At 39.8% G+C, this 23693-nt stretch overlaps 2 long non-coding RNA genes across 3 annotated transcripts in view; one reads left to right on the forward strand and one right to left on the reverse strand.

Annotated features, from left to right (window-relative positions):
* LOC309378287 overlaps positions 1-23693 on the reverse strand; it is a 237180-nt gene that overhangs the window by 160079 nt on the left and 53408 nt on the right. The window contains exon 2 of the long non-coding RNA XR_014171998.1: positions 8331-8446. This is a non-coding gene — a long non-coding RNA (uncharacterized lncRNA). The remainder of the gene's footprint in view (positions 1-8330; positions 8447-23693) is intronic.
* On the forward strand, positions 236-1497 carry LOC309378052. Of its 2 annotated transcripts, none has more exons than XR_014171813.1 (2): positions 236-306; positions 1244-1497. It is a non-coding gene; the product is annotated as an uncharacterized lncRNA (long non-coding RNA). The 2 variants fall into 2 exon arrangements; XR_014171814.1 differs by having other exon boundaries at positions 1247-1497.

Below are 23693 nucleotides of genomic sequence, written 5' to 3' on the forward strand. Positions count from 1 at the left end.
TTCTCTTCTACTGTTTGAAGCAAAGGAGATTGTGTATCTCTAGGTATCATAAAGAACACTAGAAAACTAATAATCCCTTGATTCAGATACTTCACTGTAACCATATAAGGATGAGAAGCCCTAATTAGGGGCAATATCTGAGACCAAGTGCAGAAGATGAATAGAAAAGAAAAGAAAAGAAAAGAAAAGAAAAGAAAAGAAAAGAAAAGAAAAGAAAAAAGAAAAGAACAAACACTTTATTTTATCCTAGGACAAATGAAAGGTGCCTGGCCATTCAACTTTTTTCCCCAGTGGAAAAATACAAAGGTAAGAAAATAGCAAACCACATATTTCAGAATCTAATATTTTAGATTCTATCTACTTCACAAAAGAATGAAATTTTCCTGAGTCTGTATAATGATTCTCTAAGCAAAAATCTCAAAAAATGAGAAAGTAAAGTTTAAAGTGTAGTTCAAAGAAATTATCACATATAATTGGTGGTTCAATGCTACATATGAGTTACACTTTGTAATACTTCCTTTGTCTTGGATTTCTGTTATCCTTACATCTCTAAATTTCACATAAAGAGCAATGTGAATATGTCACTTACTTAAAAGCATCATTTTATTATAAGTGCATCTTCTATTGTGAACCATACTTTTATTCCAACACTTTTATTCCTTAATTTGTATAGAAAACTACCATTGTGAGAAATGTTGTCCTGTTTTAGCTCACCCATCCCACACATTTTTGGTTTTGAAGGTTCACTTAAGATGTTCTACAACACAGTCACTAGATGGGGTGGCAAGAGAAAATGTGAGGCTGAATCAGGCAGAAACTGCCTAGGGAGGATTGGCACTGCTGTGGAGGTTGCAAGCAGTTAGTTTTTCGGTGTCAAGACACCATCCTAGGCTCTGACTAGGTGGGGCCATCAGATTAGCAATATTAGATGCAGAGGAGCTGGAAACTGTCACCAATAACTCAAAGAAGTCCTATAGGTAGACGCTGTTGGAATGAAGTGGTTGTCCCTTGTCATCGCTGGGACATAGCTTTACAGGGATTTGAGATCTCATAGGACACAAGGCACCAATAACTGGAGAAAAACTCAAAACCACCTGGTTCCCTAGTGTGGTATTGTGTAGTGTTGCAGAGTACAAAACACAATGCCTTTTAAAAAAATGTTTTTGAAGAGAAGTGCATTTCAAAATCTGATCGATATTTTTTGAGCTCCCTTGATGTTTTCCCCTCCCCTTTTCTCTCTCAGCAGGAATGTGGACATGGGTCAGGTTCAAAATCAACATTCTGGATATGACCTAAGTTCAAAGGCGATATTTTAACGGCTGAATTGCAATAGCTAACAGAGACACGTTCTCATATGATGATTCAAAGGTACAAAACCTGACCCTCAATTCATGCTCTACAAATCCTCCATGCCCAACTTTAATCAACAAGCCTTTCTCGGTTCTTTCTCAGTTGTACATGCTGTTATTTTTATTTGAAAGAAACATATGCACATTTTACAGTTTCAGTCTCTCCATTATTTATCGTGTCTGTATTTATCTGCATGTTGCGTGCTATAGACTTCACCCCTAAATACATCATTTTAAAAGACAATTCTGTCATAATGACTATTTCATTATGTGTAATTCATCAATGTTTATAGTTATATTAAGCTATGAGAAAAGGTTTACTGGCTTTTTATCTTCATTATTGGCAGTAATAAGCTCTCACTTTACTGGAGAATGGAACAAAATATGGGATGAACAATGAGTGTATCTGCTAAAATATAATTCTTATTTGTTGTTTCTCTAATATTACTTTCCCAAACTACAAACAACATCAGTCACTGAAGACGAACTGCTGTGCAGTGATGGAAAATGTATGCTTGCCTTACAGTCATGTTTTTCTTCTCTTGCAAGATATCATTCATAATGGAAATTGTAAATCTTAACTACTGGTTTCAGAAAGTATGTCAAGAAACAAGTTCATGTTTTATGCCACGAGAAAAAGATTTGTGTAGTAAAAGAATTAAAGTAAGTGAAATATATATTATGCAGAGAACAAATGATATAGCAAAAGTAATGACCAGCTCATAGCTCAGAAACCATCGTGTGGCCCTTGAACTCTTCAAAATGTGGTTCTTAAGCAATACAATGAAATGAATAGATGCAATATATCTTGTGGACATTGAGTTAGAGGCGCAGTAGAATCATATTCCACTGATCCCCAGGGCATACATTATGAGAGGATCATTCATGTCATTCCCCCCCACCCTACATCAAGATAATTTCTGTGTAGGAAGAGCTGTGTGCAACATCATGTCTGTCATGCAGGGAACAAATTGTACCATTTGCAGAAAACAGGTGGTTTGGAAAGTTGGCTTCCACCATATTTTTTGCATATACTGTAATAATTAGAGCAGTGTAAAAAAACTTTTTAAAAAATAATGATGATGATAATAATTTATCAACAATTCTTTGGGTAGATGGGGACAAAATAAAATCTTCCAAAAATCATTTCTGGCTGGGAAAAAGATATTTACTTCCTTTGGGGTGGTTGAGAGTTCTCCCCCTTTCTTCCCTTGGCATTTAAAGATTCGAATAACCTCCATGCTACTCAGCCAATGCAAGGCTCTCTGCACTTCTTGGAACGCCTTCTAGGGATGGTGAGAAATTCAGTTCATTTCACATTCAAAACCAAATGTATAAAATTCACACTTTCCAAAACAATACAAGAACTGAAACAGACATCCATGAACATTTGCACTAATCAGGCTTTGCAGTGTAGTTCTCCAATCAATGTTTCCCAAAATGCAGATATTAAGTAAAAACGTGTGTTAAAATGAATATATTAGTGGCGATAAAGATATAAAAATGCATTATAGTAGGAGAAATTTATTGCAAGCATGCTGCTTCCCCTGCCTTCCAAGGATAACATCATGGCAAGGGGGAGATCAGCCTGTCATTGTCTATCAGTCAGAAAAGGAGGGTTGCAGTGAGCCTTCTGCCCTGTCAGGGAGATCACTTGGTTTCAACTGCCAGTCGTCCTGTGACTGTGGAGCTGAAGGACCAAACACTTTAGCCTCTGCCGTTAGCCAGGGGACCAAGAATTACAGGATGGTTGCTCCTAAGAAGAACATTGTGGCAAAGAAGAGACTAATCTGGCCCATCCACTGACTAAATAAATTAGTAATTTATGTTTTGAGGGAAAATACATTAAAATATATCTATTTAATATTATCTAAATGCAATATTTATGTGGATTCTTTTTTAAAAAAAGAATAACAGAATGATGCATAAACCAGAAGGGATAGGCATGTTTGAAACCAACTTGGAATGGAAACAGTCAATCTCTAAAGAGTGCCATCTTCCATCAGTGCTCACATCAATGTTACCAGTCTGCTGGATCAGGCAAAAGGCCCATCTAGTTCAGCATCCTGTTCTCTCAGTGGCCCACCAGATGCCTATCGAGCCCTCAAGCAGGATGTGATAGCAACAGCACTCTCCCCACCAGTGTTTCATAGCAACTAGTATTCAGAGGTCTACTTCAGGCTTCCTCAAACTCGGCTCTCCAGATGTTTTGAGACTACAATTCCCATCATCCCTGCCCACTGGTCCTGCCAGCTAGGGATCATGGGAGTTGTAGGCAAAAAACATCTGGAGGGCTGAGTTTGAGGAAGCCTGGTCTACTGCCTCTGACAAGGCATTCCCTCAATTTTGCCACAGGGGTGACAATTGCCCTGTTCCACAATGATACTCACATGAGGAAGGGGCTACACTTGCATGACTTACCCCCACTTCTGGAACCTATGCTGGCCTCTCCATAAGGCTGTCCATGAGTTAACAGGAGGTTGTATTAGAACCATGAGTGTCCAGATTTACAGCTGATGAGGACACATTATGTATATTTCAGGACGCTGTCCTGCTCCAGACAGGTCCTCATCCCATAGGCAGTATCGGACAGAGGCACAGGACAAGGGCAAGTGAGTGTAACTTCATTCTCCACTCTCCTGTTGTTGAATGATCAAATAGGATTAGTGTCAAAGCTAATACCAGTCCGTGAGCTCCCTGTGATCTTCTGGCCCTTTTCACCCATCATAATGACAGGCATTTTGCTAATATACTAAAGTTGATTTTCCTTTTATTTGCACTTTTCTCTAATCTCTCTTCTAAAGGGTAAAACGGCGGATATTGCTCTGCGTAGCTTCTAGCCTTGTTTGCATTCCTGTAGCCTCTTTGCTAGGAAATTAGCATCATCTGGAAAATCTGAGATAACTCAATGGCCGAGATGATTATATTCTAGTTTCCATCACCATTTAATATTACCCTCTCATGCTGAAGAAATAGCTTTCAAAGAACAATGAGTGATTTACACAGTATTGCAAATCAAAGCTTTCTCTGAAAATAGATTTGCTAAGCTACTGTTAATGTCAAGACTTTCTTATTTCCATTTATATTAAACAAGCAAAAAAAATTAAAAATTAAATTCTATACTACATTGTAAGAGGTGGCACTAAATCTTTGTGTACACACATTTACATAGATGTGACTGATTAATATAATACATCAGGTGCTTACAAATCATGGGTGAATTACAACATCTATTCCTGCTGTGTTTTTGAATTGTAACTTATCCAATAAAAACTGTCATGGTCCCAGCTCCTTAAAAGCAAGGCTAGCAGCCATGAGAAAATGAGCCCCAATGGTTTATTTGCCTATAGAAAGTCTCAAGACCAGCTTCTAGCTTTTCATATGCTCAAAAAACAGCAATGCCTTTGGGCCCCGACTCTATTACCTCTTGAATCTCTGCATGGATCAAGCAAGTTCAGTCATGTGAATATTCAAGAGTGGGTGAATCATCTAGTTGCTGGAGCTCCCAACAATCATTTTAAATTTTTTGTTTTAACCACCCTCAACAATTTGATATCACCAGCAATTAAATCACTGCTGACCCCAAGTCTTGATTATTGATGAACAAGTTGAAAAGTACAGACCTCCATACTGATCCTTGGGGACTCCAACTTCTATATCCCTTATTTGGGTGAACTGTCCATTTATTTCTACTCTTCTTCCTTAACCAAGCACTGATTTGTTAGGATCAGCAACTGGTTCAGGAACAGGAAGCAGAGAATAAAAATAAAATGGGCAGTTCTCCCAATGAAGGGATGTAGAAAGTGTCCCTCAATCCTCATCAATGTGAACAATATTGAACTAGATGGACCAATGGTCCTATGTTATTATGATTTACAGTGCAATCCTATACTTGTCTTTTCAAAAGTAGCTCCCACTGAGTTCAGTGGAGCTTAGCCCCAGATGAGTGGGTATAGGCTTGCAGCTAGGAGCAGCTTCTCTGATGGGGTAGAGTCACAGCAGTAGCTTCATGGTAACAGTACCACTGTCACCAACTGCAAGGGGAAGGCTCAAGATGGGGGTGAGGTCAAAGCTGGTAGCACATAGGTGGGTGTGGAAGGGCTCTGCAGATACATCTGCACAGCTTCAACCACAACCTTGTCCCTCTCTGTCCTAAGATGTAGCAGAAATGCTGCCACCAGGAGGCTTTTACTGCAGTGCTCCACCACTAGGCGAGTTATTTCTGATTGCAGCCCTGTTTACTTATCTCTGCTTGTGGACAGAAAGAGTGGGGGGAGGATTCATCTGACAAAAGGATTGTGGCATAGCCATGAACGTACTTTTCAGGAGAGAGAAAACACCATCAATACCCGCTTCATTCAAACATACAAAACTATTGTTCTCTCCTTCCACCCCTCTATGTAAGACAGAAGTGTGTCAATGTAAGAAGCCAAGTCTACAACAACTGCATGAAACTGTATTGGAAACTGTATTGGAAACGCTGCATGAAAACACATATTGCAGATGCTACAGAAATGGAGTCTAGGATAACTATGCCTAGAAAAGAAAGGTGAAGGTAGATTTGTTCCAGGGTGACCCATTTCTTTGCTTTCATAATGCTTTAAGCATCCATCTTGTCAGCTTAGAAGATGAAACATATTCTTCACTGTGTCTTGCTCTTTCCCCAGATAAATTAGCTTGTCATGGGCACCCTTAGCCAATGCACGATATGCCTAAACACAGCTAGAAGTGTTTTGCATTTGCTTGTGCTTGCTCAATCCAGCAACAAGAAATATCCCATATAATGTAACAGCAGTTCTCTGCTTGCTGCTTGTGCACTCAAGCATTGTAGCAAAGCTGGGAAATCATGAGCAGAATGCCAGCCAAATACCCCATGGGAATTTCTTTATTATGAAATAATAGGCACCATAAAACCTATATATAAAGAAACCGCAACCAAACTTATATCTGAAAGCATTAGTGGCAAGAAATACCATTTCCACTAACCCAGGTTTAAAGACCATGAAACCAAATAATTTGCAAAAACAGGAGACTCAAAAGTTCTACTGGAAACTACACTAGTTTGATTCAGAGGCAGATTATTCTGTAGAATTCTATCATATATTTTCTACATCTCAGACTACAATGCAAACTTCGTACAAACTGTGGTGGCTCTTAGATTGTGGAACATAGTGTCCATGGCTTCTACTGGTAGGGGGTATTGTGTTTTGGCCAAATAATGAGGGAATCAGTGTGTTTCAGCTGTCTTCCCATGAGGGTTCAGGACCCCTGCCATTTTTGTCCTTTTCTGTGATGTATAGCTCTATAGTTCTCTGTTTCTTTAAGGCTTTGCAAGAAATAAGGCCATCTGAAATATTGTCTGAAAAGTTTTTAAATCAGAGTAGCAGAGGATATTTTTAAAAGTTAAAAGCTTCATTTACATGTTTAAAAAATTATATGTTGTTATGCTTAAACAAAGCAAAGCAAAAGGAGCTCTTTAGAACTCTGTAGGCAACATTTTAGACATGAAAAGCCAATTGGGAAACAAAGAGGCCAGAAAGAAAAGTCCAGGATGAAGATGCAAAGTTCTTAAAATGTTTCTGCAAGAATACACCACTTGGCCACCTCTTAATTATTTTAAGGTAAGAAAGAGTTAGAGGCAAACCCCTGCTCCCCACCTTCCTTGGGGGTTATGGAGGAAAGTGAATCCTTTTTTTCTCCCACATAAAGACTCTGAACCTTTGTTGTAACCAACTCTGGAAGGACTCCTATGCCCATAAATTTAATCCAATTTGGCCAAAAGTACAAATTGTGATGGTCATTTTTAGATACCCATTCATAATGAATGGGGAATACAGAATTTCAAGCAGGAAGAGACACTGAGGCAGCATGCCAACTGTCTTGAATTAAACCCAAGGTTGTGTTTTTATGAGAATATCGCAGCAAATATATCAGATCCCAATACTTAGTTGCACTTTGTTTCCTACACCATATTTCACAATTGCCACTATTGGACATGCATATTAAATTTGAGCAGCTACAGCTGGCAACATGGAGCTAGCTGCTTGCGTCTGGCTTTTATTGCCATAGGCAAATGATCTATGCAGTATGATCCTGTGCATGTTTACTCAGAAGTAAGTCCTACCATGTTTAATGGGGTTTACACCCAGGTGTGGTAAAGATTACAGCCTAAGGCTAGAATCCTAGCCACACTAATTTGGGAAAAGCACTGAGCTGAGTGGAATTTTCTTTTGATATACATGCCTAGATATGTACTGCATAATGCATAGTGCCAAGCTCCTACATTTGAAAATAGCAAGCATGCTTTTTATGACTCAGATTCTTCAGACTCAGATTCAGGTGTGAATTTCCACTAAAAGGCTATAGATCCTAGGCAACCTTTTATTACCTTTAAGTGACTGAAACCAATTGGAAGGTAAACATGATTAGCAATCTCAACCGTCAACAAAGTAATTGCCAGAAAAGTGAACTTTTTAACTGAATCCCATATTTAATTGAAATGGGAGGGAGGGGGTACCAATTCCATTATAATGAAATCCATGGAACTGTAGCACAGTTATCTGGAGAAATATATTTTTAAACCTTTTAAAGCACACAATAACCACAGAGCTCAAATCTTGACATTACTGTCAAATAAGTAAATACCTATCTGACTAATTATGCCATAAATTCCTATCCCAGCATCAAAGGTCACCGAAACAGAGCATTTGGATGTTAGTAGCTGATTGCAGTGCAATGTTTTAGAATGTTTTCTGTGGAGAATATATCAGAACCATGGCCCAATTAGAGGTGAGAGACCAAGCCATATTGAATTTATTTCAACAGAAAATAATTAAAAGATGTAACATTGTAAAGGGTATGCCATGGCACCAATTTCTATGGACACAGATGTATGCAAACTCTCATTAGTGTGCATGGTAAGGGTTTCTTAGTTAGTCAAATGCATACACGCTGTTATAACAGTAAAAGGCAACCTCTTACCTATTTTTGCTCATTTTCATACTTTTGTCAGCAGCACGGCAGATAAACTGGGGGCAGAAAGGAACCTCTAACTGCTGACTCACATGAAAGCCAGCTATCAGAAATGGCAATTTAATCTGTAATGAATGAAAAACAGGAGCAAATTTAGTTCAGTTTTTCTTTTAAGAAAACAGTCAACATAATAAATAGACCTCATTGTCCTCACACCATTCACCATTCATTTTGGGGTGGGGATACTTTAACTGGGAGTCCTCTCAAAGCCTGGAAGTCCCTCTGGTGACTGTCATTTATATAGTGTATTCCAGAGCATTTGGGGGGAAAGGGACAGACTACTAACTGCATTGTCTCCTGATGTTTACACAGAAACTCACGTTAAGGTTGAGTTAACGGTAGAACAAAATGCTATTCCTGATGAGTCCTGAGAGAGTAGTAATGCATAATGTCCTTAGGTCTCATATGCCACACTCCTCCACATCCTTCACCAGCCCTTCTTTGCACCCTCCTGTAATGTTTTTGCCTAGCTGGAATGTATCCTTGCAACAATGCCTCTTGCTTTCCTGCATGGAGGATAGAGAAGTGTGTATAGAAAGTATGCTACTGTACACAGGTAAATAACATTACACCACTGGCATGCAGGTCCCAGAAAGTTGCCCAGAATGTACTGTGGCTAATAGATTTCTGTTCAACAAACTGAAAGGGGACACATCCAAAGCACTGCCTTATGAGAGGTGGTTCCACATTGAGTCTTTGAGCAGCCATTTTGCGCTTATTCTGCATTTCTATGGTACAGGGACAGCACATTTGAATGCATGCACACAATATACATTGAGTGGAAATGAGTTGCTATCCAAGGCTTTGGGGACCTGGGACATGACTATGTCTAAGGCAGGGGTAGGCAACCTAAGGCCCATGGGCCACAAGCGGCCCACGGGGGTCGTTTTACCAGTCCATGAGGCACCCCCAAACCGAGCCGCCCGCTGTGCTAAACGGGTGTGGCATGGCATGGGAACTCGCTTCCACGGTGCTGGAAATTGTGTCTGCACAGACACAGATGCTAGAAATCACGGCCGCTCATGCTCACGCCACAAGTGATTCGGCCCACGGAGGGATCTCTGCTGGAGTGAACCGGCCCAGGAGAGGTAAATCTTGCCGACCCCTGCTCGAAGGCAGTAATCTGGAAACAGCCAATATATTCCTTACCTGGGAGCTTTTTCATCAAATCACAACCAAATTTGTACATTTCATAAAATCTTAGTGCAGAGACACCAAGTGCCACTTTTATTATGGCAGAAGATGCCTAAGCATTTAGCCAAAGTAGAAATCTGAATATGACTAAACAGTCAAATTCAGGGAAGGGGATAGATTATTATTATTATTGCTGTAACTTCTGTGAGTGTTTTCAAATTGTGAGGCTATTTCTTAAAATTCAGGGAAAGTGACAGAAATTATTATTCTTGCCAGCATGTGACATTCTGATAATATTTCACTAGTGCTGAATGGTTTTTGTTGCCTCCTGTCTCATACTTGCAGCTATTTTGTCATGGAACAATTAGCTTTGAGTTGAACGCAGTGGTTGCCAACGTATGAAATTTAGTTTTCCTGCTGGGTAGAAAACTGGGAGAAATTTCCTGCTGCTCTGCCAAGCCTGAGGTGATCATCAGTAATCCTGCAGGCTCCCTCTGCTCTTCTGGTGATAAATACTTCAACCGATTTGGCTAGCTCTTGAGTCCCCCCCACCCCCATTTTATGTGCTGATTTAAAGCGGGGCATCTTTGATTTCTCTGTTCACACAATTATTATTGTTGTATATTCTACAGCTTTTGATGAGGTTGATGAGTCTTTTTTTAGCAGTGTCTGTGGTTGCAAATGCTTTGCAGCATTGTTCAACACCGTAGGACCATTACCTGTATATGCATTTTTTAAAACTGGCCACCCATGGGTAGCATTTAGGAATAACATATATCCTACAGTGTACCCTAAAAGGCAAATAGGTGCACTCCTTTTAAGCTAAGTAAAGGAAAGCTTTCACAACAAAAAATGTCAAAATGCATTTCCCCCCAAAATCGGAATACACATATTCATATTTACATCTCTAGATGAAACACAAACAAACACAGCTACAGAGACCATATTGGGACAAAGTTGGAAAAAAGAAATCACAGCCAATGAGTAGGCTTCTGTGAAACTTATTAAAGTTGAACGAGTCCTGCGTAGATTCTCTCAGTGTGACTCAGAGGGTTCCATAAAATTTATGGGCAAAAACAATATTCTGTGAAGCTAAGGAACAAAGAGGGAATGTCTTCTTTAGAAATTTACAGGGGCCAAGAAGTGAAAATGGTCACTTGATGGACAATAAACTTTACACAACTGCCGCCATTCAGAACTGGTAAAGTGCAAGAATCATGTAGAAAAATCTATCTAGAAATGGTGGAAATGTTGATGGTAGGGGTGATTCATCAGGTGACAAAGGGATACATTAAACATGTATTGGATGGAGTTGAACTCCCCTTCAAAGATCAGGGTCCCAGCTTGGACACATTTTTAGAAGTAAATACATTTACATCAGTGTGAAGTAGCCTGTGGGGTTTAATTTTATTATTATTCTTTTTAACTTCATCAAAGGTAAATAGCCTCTCTAAAGCAATTAGTCACTTGAGCTGCTCTGGAATGTGGCAGCCATCTGCTGTAGGCATCACAGGGAATTTTTTTAACATGTGAAGTGTGTGGAAATCCTTTCTCAGCCCCAGTGAACACACACACACACACACACACACACACCCCAGAGTGACATCAGTCTCCTCAAAATGCCCTGGTTTCCATTTGGGAAAACCAAAATACAAATTTAGATGTTGTGAGTATTCTCCTCTAGACTCTGATTTAGGATTTGCCATCCTGTTTTAAGCAAAACATGTGTCTATGCAACCCTTACAGCTTAATCAGAAATTTACTTTAAGAAGCATCAAGACTTTAAAGCTCTTGAGTGCAGACCTGGGCAGGGAGAAGCAGCAGCAAAAGACTTCCAGGGTTTTAGAAACCATTTTGACAAAGAGCTGCATGGGTGGAATTCAGAGTGGGCACGGTACAACTAATTATGATCTTGGGTGCTATCCACATTAACCACACAGCTTACACATACTGTTATGAGTTTGGGGTGTTAAACTCTACACCAGACCCCTTTGTTCCCTAGATCCAGCAAGCATTTAAAGCTAATCAAGCAAAGCTAGCTTCCTAGTGAGGTGATGGGTGATTAAGGGGCTAGGTGCAAGATGGCAAATGGTGGGGTCCCCTCCCTCAACAGAGAAAGCCAGAGTTTAGAGACTTGGGCAATGATGTGAACTGCAGGAAAAGCAGCAGGCTGGAGAAAGAGCCTGAGCCATGCTTGATTTCTGTTTGAATTCAAGGTTGTGTATATAAAGCATATATGATAAAGACACCACAGTCTCCACTGTGCCTCATTCCTAACCTGGGTAAGTGTCTGGAACCCCTGGAATTTCACACCACTTTGAGATTGGGGTGGTGTGCAACAGTACAGTAGGTCTGCAACTCACACTTATTTTTCTTATGCATTCACAGCTTTAGGCAGATCACAAATGATAGATATAGATAGAGTTCATAGAGTTCTGTATTGATTTGTAATGTTTTGTTGGTCTCTGGACCGTAATAAAGATTGTTTGTTTTTAATGATATAGATAGATAGATGATAGATGATAGATGATAGATAGATAGATAGATGATAGATAGATAGATAGATGATAGATAGATGATAGATAGATAGATAGATAGATAGATGATAGATAGATAGATGATAGATAGATAGATAGATAGATAGATAGATAGATAGATAGATGATAGATGATAGATAGATAGATAGATAGATAGATAGATAGATAGATAGATAGATAGATGATAGATAATGATGATGATGATAGATAGATAGATAGATGATAGATAGATAGATAGATAACTATAGATATAGATGATATAGATATATAGATATAGATAGATGATAGATAGATAGATGATAGATAGATGATAGATGATAGATAGATAGATAGATAGATAGATAGATAGATAGATAGATGATAGATAGATAGATAGATAGATAGATGATAGATAGATAGATATAGATAGATAGATAGATAGATAGATAGATAGATAGATAGATAGATAGATAGATGATAGATAGATAGATAGATATAGATAGATGATGGATGGATAGGAGACAGTAGACCCTTGCTTACCAGGCTCTTGAAGTTCTCATGAGATATCATTGGGTGTCCGAAGGATATTTCTTTACAGAAACAGCTTTTAAACCCCTGTGCCTTACTTACAGGGCTCTGGGACAATTGCACAAGGTCACTGGTAGGCTCCAGTGGTATCTTGTGGAGCCATCCAAGATCTCACAAGACCTTGGATGGCAGGGCTGGTTGCATAATTTTGCCTTTGTGTGTGGACCCCTGGGATGTAACCGCAGAGTAAATTGCAGGCCTACTCTACACATTTCTAAGTTATAAGTTTAAAAAACAGTTCTGTTCATCTCTCTCTCTCACACACACACGACTACCCCAAAAAATCTTGAAAACATACCCCAAAGTCCTCCATTTTGTTTCAGACAAATATCCATCTTATGTGTAATAGAAGTGACTCAGAGGCAGAGAGGTAAGCATATAACAACACATAAAAGAGCAAATTAGGATATAAAGCCTATCTTGGTTGTCTCCTATACCAGTGTCTTATCTATGCTTCATTATATAATATGGTCATTTAACCAAATGCTAGAAATCAGTATGTGAGGAAATATGTCTAAGTGTTATACAATAAGAAGATAATTTGTATGTAGTAAACGGAAGTGAGTTTCTCAGGCTGCTGTACTTGTATTTAGCAAGTGAACAGATTGGACCAATAAATGTCTGACCTTTTAATAATTTTCCCAATTATCTTTACACAATAATTTCTAGATTAGGGTACTGTGCAAAGGGAGGGCTTGAGGGTTTTTTAATAGATGGAGATTATGCCATGCTGTTTTAAAGAAATACAGATGAGAAATATGGAAGAAAAATGTAGATTGCAATCTAATTACTGCAATGTGAAATCATATGTCTGAATTCATGACTGGTGTTTGGTGCATAAGAAGAAGAGAAAATATGAAGATAAATATGCCAGAAATGAATACAAGAAAATGATCAACCATAAAATGGGAAGAAAAGAAATGTAGAGGTTTAACGATAGAGCACTGGACTGTGATCACTCTCTTTTATTCCCAAACACTTTATAATTTTTCTGACATCTATTACTTTTCTTACACATTTACATTTATAAATACTTTTGGTTGATGATAATAATTTTTACAGCACAATATTGATTCATTTGCCCAGCAGCCCAGAGGTTTAAAAGCAAGTTCAGAAAGCCAGAGTTCAGATAACAATTTATGCTAACAATGGAAATAAACTGTAGGCATTATTCCCTCTTATATAGTGGAGGTGCAGTTACCCTCACCACCTCCCCTTCTGCAAAGATAACGTCAGAGTTGCACCCTAAGGGATGGGGTTGTGGGGGGAGGGGGAGCTGTGACTGATTGATTTTATGTTGCCTCATTTTTCATCCGCTCCTTGAATTATTGTAGCACCTGGAAATGTTGTGGTTTGGTTGCCCATTGGGGTTGTGAGTCTGGGCAGGTAAGGAAAGTGAGGAGAAATATATCTATATACTCAATCATGCATCTGACCTGGGGATAATCTGGGGCTGCTCTTTAAAGACTACCATGCAAAATTTGGGTGAGTGCTAGACAGTAGGGCCTGGGTGCGTGTGTTGGGTTCAAACCCAAGGTTCACCTAGTGTCATGGACTGGCTGGATGCAGAGGAATAGAATCAGCTGGGGAACCACCAAGGAAGATGTCTCAGAGCCCAGGGAGTTGTGGCGGGACAACAATGAGTGGTCTGAGGGAGCAGAGGGAAAAGGCGGCGAAGAGGAGTTTTTAGAAGCTGAAGAGGCAGAAGCAGAAGCAGGTGAGTGAGAGGATTGTGAGGCTAAGAGACAGAGATGAGTCAGGCTGGTAAAGAGTCATGGGAGTCTTCCCCTCCTGCTGTGATAAGCTCCCCTTCCCCCTGTCTTCCAGAACCATGAGAGGGCTGAAATGGGCAGAACAGAGACAGGCTGCATGCATGTGCAGTCTCCAATTGCTAGTGGAAAGCCCTGGGGAGGAAGGGACTTAGGTAGCTGTGGGGAGACAAGACTTTTAATCTAAGCGATTGATTCTTGGGGTAATACCTACAAGTACCAGGGATGAGCTGCTGTGCTCATTAGGCCTGATACTCAGCCAAGTTTGTGAAGGTTGTGTTTTGCTAATAAAGAGTTAACTCCAACTTTCAACAGTGTGATTTACTGTCAGCTTGCCCTGTGACACCTAGCAAAGAGGGAATCATTTCCTCCCCATCCTTACCTTGGAATCCACAGCCTTTGGCTGCATCACATCCTCAGGTTTCTGGAATGATGCTTCTTTCCCAGCGTTTTCAAAGATGAATCATGGGGGAACAGAAGCACGTCTGTATGAAGGGTGGCAACATGACTAATGACATCCACTGTTATGTCACACCATGCCCACTGGTGTGAATGAAATTTAGTGTGACACAACAGTATATCGATCAAAAAGCCACTGTTCCATAATGCAACAAAGAATGTAGCTTCAAAGGTATGTTAGAAACTGGGAGAGCATTATAACATGGAAAACTAACATAATAATCCCCACATCCGAATGTACCCCAAATCATCAACTGCTCACAGTTCACAAATTTGTCTAATTGGGTTGCAGTTCCTCCAAGTTGTTGTACTTCCCCACTCCATGTTTTGCCTCATGAATCATATTTGTGAGTGTGGGAGCAAAAAATTGTTTGCCAAAATATGGATAAACGGAATTCAGGAATTTCACTTGCTTCTATGTTTCTCTTACATTCCAGAGCTCTCCAGTTCAAGACATGGAACAATGGATTATTGTTACTGTTTATCAGCAAATAAATAACAAGTAATATTAACACATGGACTTCCATGTTTTAATATTACCTCATTATTCTCAGCAATGTAATTAGATTTGGAGATGCATTTTCATGCTTAAAATATATTTTAAGTCCTCTGCTGGATGTGGCAAAATTATTTGTTAGAGGGTGTGCTTTTTCTGAAGGACAAAATGCTTTTTCGTGAATAAGATTCCATCAATAAAAATATCCTGCTTGAGTCTCTAATTTAAACTGGAAGGACAGGAATGCATGTAAACCTTTTTGGACAAGGTAGCTAGCATTGGATAACAAGATGAGAGGTTTCCTGCAAACTTGCCAGGAACTAAGCTGCATGAGTGATGTCAGGTCAAAATGAAGTCCTTTATGCTCACTCCAAAATCAATTGGCAACCAATGCAGACTATGGAACACAGGTGTAATGTATAAAGTGCCAGTTAATAAGCAAACCACTCCCAACTGTCTTCATCCATCAAGGCCCGTCTGGCAGTTTCACTCTAAAGAAGCAAGCCAGCAAATAAACAAGCAACCATGGACTCTTTGATCATTTCTGGTCCCATGGCCTTCAAAATATAGAGACACCTTAACCTAAAGGTTTTCAACCTCTTTCAGTCAATGGCTCCTTTGACCAGCTGCATTCTTTTTGTGGCTCACCTATGGGGAAATGTGCTCTGAGCCTCAGAAGTCCAGTTGTGTCACCCCTTACCTGCAGAGCCAGCAGCCCCTCACCCCTTTTCGAACACCCTCCCTTGTGGAGTGTTCCCTCAGCCTCCTTTCCTCTCTCTTCTCCTTGGGAGTCCTCTGAGCAGCAGCTGCCACCACCGCTGGTCTCTAAGATTCCCCCCACATCAAATAGAGATGCCTCCTTGAGCTGCCCCCCAGGGGCCTAGAAAGAGGATGCCCCCAGCCTTAGAAGCCTGCTGGAGACTGGCCAAAGGGAGGCAGCAGTGGCAGCAGCAGGCGCTGCTGGGCCTGCATGGCAGAAAGGCTCCCTTTGGCACCGGGCACTCAGCTCCCAGGTGGGCATTGCACACAGCAAGCACAAGAAAGGCCAGCACTGCACCTGCCTGCCTGCCTGCCCAGCCTCGCACTTGTCCACCTGTTCTCAACAGCAGGGGCTGGTGGACTGGCTGGGTGGGTTCCCTCACCCATTGCTTGCTTATTCTGAGGCTGCCTCTCATATGGATCTATGCCAGTCTCTTCCTCATGCAACCCACATTTGGAGGAAGGTCTGAAAGGGGAGCCTGTCAAATATACACAATCAGTTCCCATTATCTGGAACAGCTCTGCAGGTGGATCAGCCAGGTGAGGGTAAGTGTTATACAGTGGGGTACATAAAGGGAGGTGATTTGCTTTCCCAGTGGCTACTGCTTAGGGCTGTACAACCATCTGTCCAAAGCCTAGATGCCGAACCAAATTGGCCCGAGTCAGGTTCATATCAGTCATCATTAAACATGTGTTGGGGAAGGGGGAGAATAAGGAGAAGGGGACACAGACTAATGTTTAAATCTCTGGTTATCATTATAATTATTATATATTGATTTATACTTCACATTTCCCAGATGGGGCAGCTCCCAATTTGCTCTAGGGCTCAGATCCAGTTCAGGTTGAATGTGAAGCATCCTGGGTCAGATTGGAGCTTATCCAAAGTACTGGGTTGGGTCCCAGATTGGCTCTGGGGGACTTGTGCACAGTCTTACCATTGCTATCTATACCCTGCTCTTTGAGACATCTACATAACACATGTGTGCACATGTACACACCCAAATGCCTATTTACTTGTAATCAAAGTGATGGAGTTCCAGTAAACAACAGTAATGTCCCCAATTCAATCCCTGGCATCTCTAAGTGGCACTAGGAACATCTGAAACCCTGAAAACCACTCTTAGCCATTATGAGCAATATAGACCTAGATTGAACGATGTAAGGCAGTTTCTCATGTTATTCAAGCCTCAAGGAGTGACACAATGTAGTTGACATAAGGGACAGTTATGGGAAGGGGAAAGGAGGGGAAAATAGGTGGGGCAATGTGCTTGAGAGGCATGACTTGTATGTTATTCACATGAATGCTCACAAAAACATTTAAAGCCAGTGGAGCTACAACATGCTTTAATTCTTTCCCTTATCCAATTCACACACAGAGATACTGGATACGCAAAATATAAATGCCTAGCTGCATTTTTTTTTTAATGGAATTCATCTGCAGCTTGTACCATGTTTTTAATAGTCTGGCAAACCAGCACTAGGAACATCTATATTAGGACCTTCAATAGTATGAATGATGCTGACAATACCAAAATGTGGCCTCAGCAAATATGTGTATCTGTCAAATGAATCTAATGGCTAACCTACTTACATGCCAACAGTTTTTCTTCCTTCTCTCTCTCTCTCTCTCTCTCTCATTATTTCTTTTCTGTGTGAGCTAAATGGGGGGCAAAAGAGCTCCACTGTATTCTGTTTTGTTGAAGTACAGTTTCTTTGGACAGGTTTGCTCCAAGAACAGGAATTAGCTGGATTGGAATGTAGATGTAGAATTATTCAGCTGCAGTTACTGGAAATTCAAATTAATACTCAATGGATCTTGAGATCCCCTATCTTGGATGTATAGCATCTTTTTATAAAGCTCTTATTCTCTCTCTCTGAATTAACAAATATATTGAGAAAAGCTCACAAATTTTGGAAGGCATATTGAATGTAAGTCACAACAACATTGCAATTCCTGTTACTTTACCTTCTGGGCATACAGTCTGGTTGGAAGCTACGTTTCAATATCTGGACAGATATCTTGGGAAATGGTTGGCTCTTTTTCTGTCTCCAATGAGCTAATGTGACCACTCTAAGAACCGCTTATACTCTAAGCAAGGTTTATAAATCCTAGACTGGAAGCTGGGCAGGAACACGACTTGCTTTCAGAAAGGGCTATTAATTGGAGCTTGTGGGAAGGTGCTTTAGCCAAGAATCTTAAGTTAATTAAAGCTGACATCAGAAGAGACATTATTGTTAGCCTGGCTGGATGTCTATAGTTTGAAGAACATTTGTGTACAGTTTGATTTGAATTGCTACTGCCCTCTAGCTGCCACAGGGCAAAATTAAAATAAAGATTAGCATATCATGTGACCCCATGTGACACCCAGACTGAACACAGGTGGCAGGTAGTGAATTCTGCATTTCTCTAAGACAGACTTGCCCTGAGGTAGAGGGAGGAACTACATGTTTTCTCCATGATATTTTCTGCACTTCTGGTTTTACAGAACTCTCCCTAGTTGAGACTATATGCTTGAAATGTCATGCATTTTCCTAACTTTTTTGTCTGTTCTGTTCTAAGGGGATAAAATGAACAATGTTCTGATTCATCTGCCAATGAAAATGTTGAAAGTCTGAGTGGGGCTGACAGTTCCCAAATCTTATTACTTCATTCCTAACTTTATTTTACATTGTGTCAGTGAGTGATACAGCGCAAATCTACAGTGACAAGCTAACCATAAAAAAAAAAATGTAAGTGATACATTGAGTCAATCCAGGCCAGCATTTTTATCTGCGTGAAAGGGGGAAGGCAAGGTAGACTAAAAGATAAATGGAATGTTGAAGTTTGGGCAATTAGCTTTATATTCCTTGAACTTTTTCTAATCCTCAGCATGTAAAAACAGGACAAAGGTGTCTGATTGCAAATTGCAAATATAAGAATTGCTGAGTAAAAAAATCACAATAAGACAGGAAATATACCTAAACAGAAGATGTAATATATTCAGAAGAAAGTATTATTTCATTCCAGGGTTTGGCATACATAGAGAAATTGCATGTTTTGACGCACACAAAGGCATTAGGAACAAAGGAAGCAGACTTAGACCAGACCAGACCAGAACCTTAGTCCGTCTAGTTCACTGGCTGGCATGGACTCTCCAGGATTTCAGACAGGAATCTCATCCATTCCAGTCTTTCCTGTAGACACCAGTGGTTCAATCTAGGACCTTCTGCATGCAATTATTGCTCTGGCCTATGTTATTGAGTGTCAGATAAAGAATGGAATCCAATATCAACTGTATATGTAAATGTGAAATTTTACATGTGAAAGTTCTGTATGGATATGTCAATGCTGCATAATATCCCAAAATTTCATCTGAAGGAACACTCAGAGATCTTTAAATGAAGGATTCAGGGCCATTTTTCTATCTCATTTCCCCCAAACACAAATCCCAGTTCCTGCCAAGGACTTAACCCTGAATGTAGCCGTGGTTTAAGATCTCAGCTGCCTTTGTACAGATTTGCATTCATCTCACAAAGATTTAATATTGCTCTAGAATATAAACCCTTTTTTATTTATTTGATAATACAAAAACACCCTCCCCCCCTCCTGCTCAAGCCCTTTGAACACTTAAGACAGCTGGGATTTGCATTTCTAATGCTAGGCTTGAAGAGGTGAGCTGAAAGTATTGAAATTTTGAGCTTTTTTTCTAATTGCCCTTCAAATGTGTAAAGCTGTCTTCGTCTGTTGGGAAAGTCACAGAAAAGTCTATTAACTTTCACAAAATCAGGAGTTCATCCCCTTAATTTTGATCTGGAGGCATCACACATTTCTGAGAAAGACCTCAGACTAATGTTACTTGCAGGCTGCTAAAGCCATGTCTATATTTGACCACCAACTGTCCCTTTCAAAATAGGAGGAAGAAAGGAAAGGAAAGGAAAATATACTACAGCAATTCACATTCACAAAGAATAGCGGGAAAATATTGGCAGCTCTGGCAGCATGTCTAAAAGAGTGAGCAAATAATTCAATAGTTCTCAAACAATGTGAAGAAAATTCTTTTGTGTAGGTGACATAGCCAAGAACTAGGATTGCATTGCAAACTTTAGAAATATTTATTTTTCAGTTAAGGAAAATTGAATGAAATAAAAGACACTTATAGTTAACAGGGCTGGCCCCAAATAGTTCTGCACTACCTCAAAAGCCAGAACTCTGTGCAATTCAATAAAATCTCTAGATATACAGAAGGCATGCAAGTTGCTAAAGGATGCAGAATAGAACACAGGTTCCTCAGAATGAGAAACCACTTTTTAATTTGATAATGGGCCACTTTTACATGGGGGGGGTGTTCTGTAGCTTAGTGATAGAGAGTACACGCTGTGCATGTAAAAGGTTGCAGGATTTATATTTGAAATCTCAAGGTAGGGATGGAAAGAATCCCTGATGAAAACCTTGGAGAAGCTTCTGAGTTAAGATAGGCCCATAGTATCATGCACTATGGTGGATAAAGAGTGACATTAAATGAATTTCTACTGTTTTGCTCCTTTGCTGTTGTTGCTACATTTGCTTGTGCTAGATCATTCTTACTGAGGGGGGGTTTATTGTTATTGTTTCTTTCTTTTTAAGAAATGCCTTTTTAAAAGAGTAAATCCAACAGTGGAGTAGTGAATTCCATCTGAATTTGGTTCTCTCTCTTGCTATTTGGTATTGATCTTTGAGTTGGGTGGGGTTTATCCTTTTGTATATTGCAGGATTAGCACTTTTATGTGAAGGTGGCAGGTGTAGGCAGGCAGAAAGTAGAAGCAAACATGAATGCACTTTCATCAGTCTGTCACCAAACTTCATAATGTCTTGATTTGTATTATGAACTTGGTGTGTTCATAAAATATCCTAGTATTGTGATGTAAACTATCAGTCTTCTGATAGCTGTTTCCCATCTTGGATTGTGATCAGAGCCAGATAATAACTTCCTATCCTCACAACTCACTCCCCAGTTCCAGCGGTAACAGGGAAAAGAACATAAGAACCTGTCCAGAGACAACTGATCAGTCTAGCTCTGGGTTGCCTACACTCACTGATAGGCATCAACTCTCTAAGGTTTAAAATAGGGGATATTCCCAGACCTAACTGGAAAGGTCAGTGATTGAACATGGGGCATTCTGCCAATGATGCCATAGCAGTGTTCAAAGCAAACGAGGAAGTGTTATCTCACGCTGTGAACACAGATAATTCATAACCACTGTAATACCTGCTCCCTAGTGTCAATAAGTTCTTATATACTGGAAAGACACAGAAGTGAATAGATGGCAACAGTGCATTTCCTTTTCACTGCCTTCATTGTTTTGTCCAAGAAGCAAAACTGAGCCTTAAGGTACAATTTGGAAACTGAAGAGGGGTAAAAGATGGGTGCAAAAGATGTGAAAGGTGGTATCAGAATAGCACTCACGGGTTGAGGCCATATGCCATCTGGTTTAAATGTTAGCTTGCTCTGTGCTATGGTATAAGGACTAATGCAATAAATGTTATTGTTGTAGCATTCCTACTATGACCAAGTACCATCACAGCCTCCCCAATTCACATTAGAGCTTAAGAGGGGGTTTTTGGGGGTGAGGGGGTATAAAAACACAAGTGGGTTGTAAAATTGTTGCATATAGAATATAATAGATATGCTTTGTTGACTGATGGTGAGCCCTTTTGCTTGATCTTGGTCTGTCAATTCTAGGTGTTTGTAAGGTAGTCATACTGTGAGAAAAACTTGAATGAATCAAATACTTGAAATTTCAAGCCTGATTTGACATTATGAGAATATCTGATATAAGCAGCATTTTAGGACCCATCCTATTCTCCTGATTGTACTTTAAAAAATGTTTTTAATATTGTATTTTGAATTACAGTATTAACCAGGGTCATAATGGTGAAGTGCTGGTAAAAAATTGAAATAATAATAATGTGTGCTTTTCTCTCCCTATACATGAACTATTTTTATTCTTTGTTGTAGCATGAAGATTTTTGGTAGATAGCAGCTTATGGCACAATCCTATTCAGAAGTGGGTTCAGTTTATTTCAGTGGTGCTCAGTCCAGTTAAGAGGGTATGCTGAAACACATAAGAATTCCATCAAAATATTATGTTTCAAATATAATTATAACAAGTCTCCCAGATTAACTGTATTATGTTAAAATAAAAATAAATGTGATTACTTTTGTTCTCATTATAAGCATTTTAAGCCAATTCTACATAGTCAAAAAATTTTGTCTGTTGTTAATAATTATTCCTCTACAGAAAAGTTTAACAGCTTCCAGATACCTAAATAGCAAAAGAAGGGCTAATTTTCACCCTTGCTGCTTGCACATTTGATAAAAATGATACATGAAAATAAGAACTAACCTCAATATTTTACAGCAAAACAAAACTCACTGTTTAGTGTTACATTTCTATTTTTAAGATATAGCACTTCCTGGAGGGTGGTGATCAAAACACAGTGTATAATTAGAAATTTTAAAAAATATCCGAAACTGCATTTGAAACATAGCTAACTTTACAAAAGCTTTTTCATTGTAAGCTTTTACTCTCTAGAAACTACTTCAAAGCAGACACACCCTGTCAATAAAGTGAACTATGAGCATGAACATTCCTCTTTTGAGGATAGAATGCCTGCATATGGATGGGTCAGCCACAATTTGCATGACCAACGGTCAAGGATGATAGAGGGTGTACTCCAGTAATATCAGAAGGGTCACAGGTTTCCCATTCCTGCCATTCTGCCTACTGCTGCATTCATGAAAGCAGGGTACCAGAGTTATTAACTTTACCCAGCCTTTCCTTTTGAACTGTTGAGTTACTTCATATGTCGACTTCAATGCTGTGGTGCCGAGAGGAAAGAAACAAGGCACTATTGGCCCCATATTGGGATTTTCTCCATACAGAAAGATTGTGCTCTATATTCCAATTATTTCAAGCACATGGGTTGTAGTCAACATAGTGCTAAAGTGAATGTTTGAGTGACAGAGCATTCTCTTCATCTCTTCCCCCACCCCCCACCAAATATGCTCTGGGTTTCCCCTCAACCATCTGGAGCAAATTTGGGAATGGCATGGGGCATGTGAGGAGAGAGGGGAAGGAGATGAGGGAACTCCCCCTACTGTTGGGAGTATTGGTCATTCGTTGTCAGAAAACTGTCTCTGTGAGTTTTTGCATGGAGGATGGAACTCTGGCTGTGGAGTGGGATTGTTCACACAGCAGCACGATAAGTCAGTAAAATCATGTACATGCACATTGCACTATGTGAGCAACTGAGAGAACTTTCATTTTGACTGCGGAGAGGATGCAAGCAAATCTACCGCAATGGGAATCCACAGCCGTTAAGGACTATCTCTGTAAATAGCGACCGATAGGCTTAATGACGGGCAATAAAGTAATCTGCCTAGAACACTCTTGTGTTGCTGGTCAATCAGACTAAGGGTGATTGCACTCACTTTTGCCTCATACTGTGTTCACTCTGCTGGAAGTGTACCAGGCAAATCTGTTTTATGACAACCTTCATGCCATAAACAACCACACTTACAGCATCACAAAAGAAGTTAGTTGAATACCTCCCAGTAGTTCCATATAAGTA

This window comes from Podarcis melisellensis (assembly GCF_964234715.1).
Source record: "Podarcis melisellensis genome assembly, chromosome: 9".
Taxonomy (NCBI): domain Eukaryota; kingdom Metazoa; phylum Chordata; class Lepidosauria; order Squamata; family Lacertidae; genus Podarcis; species Podarcis melisellensis.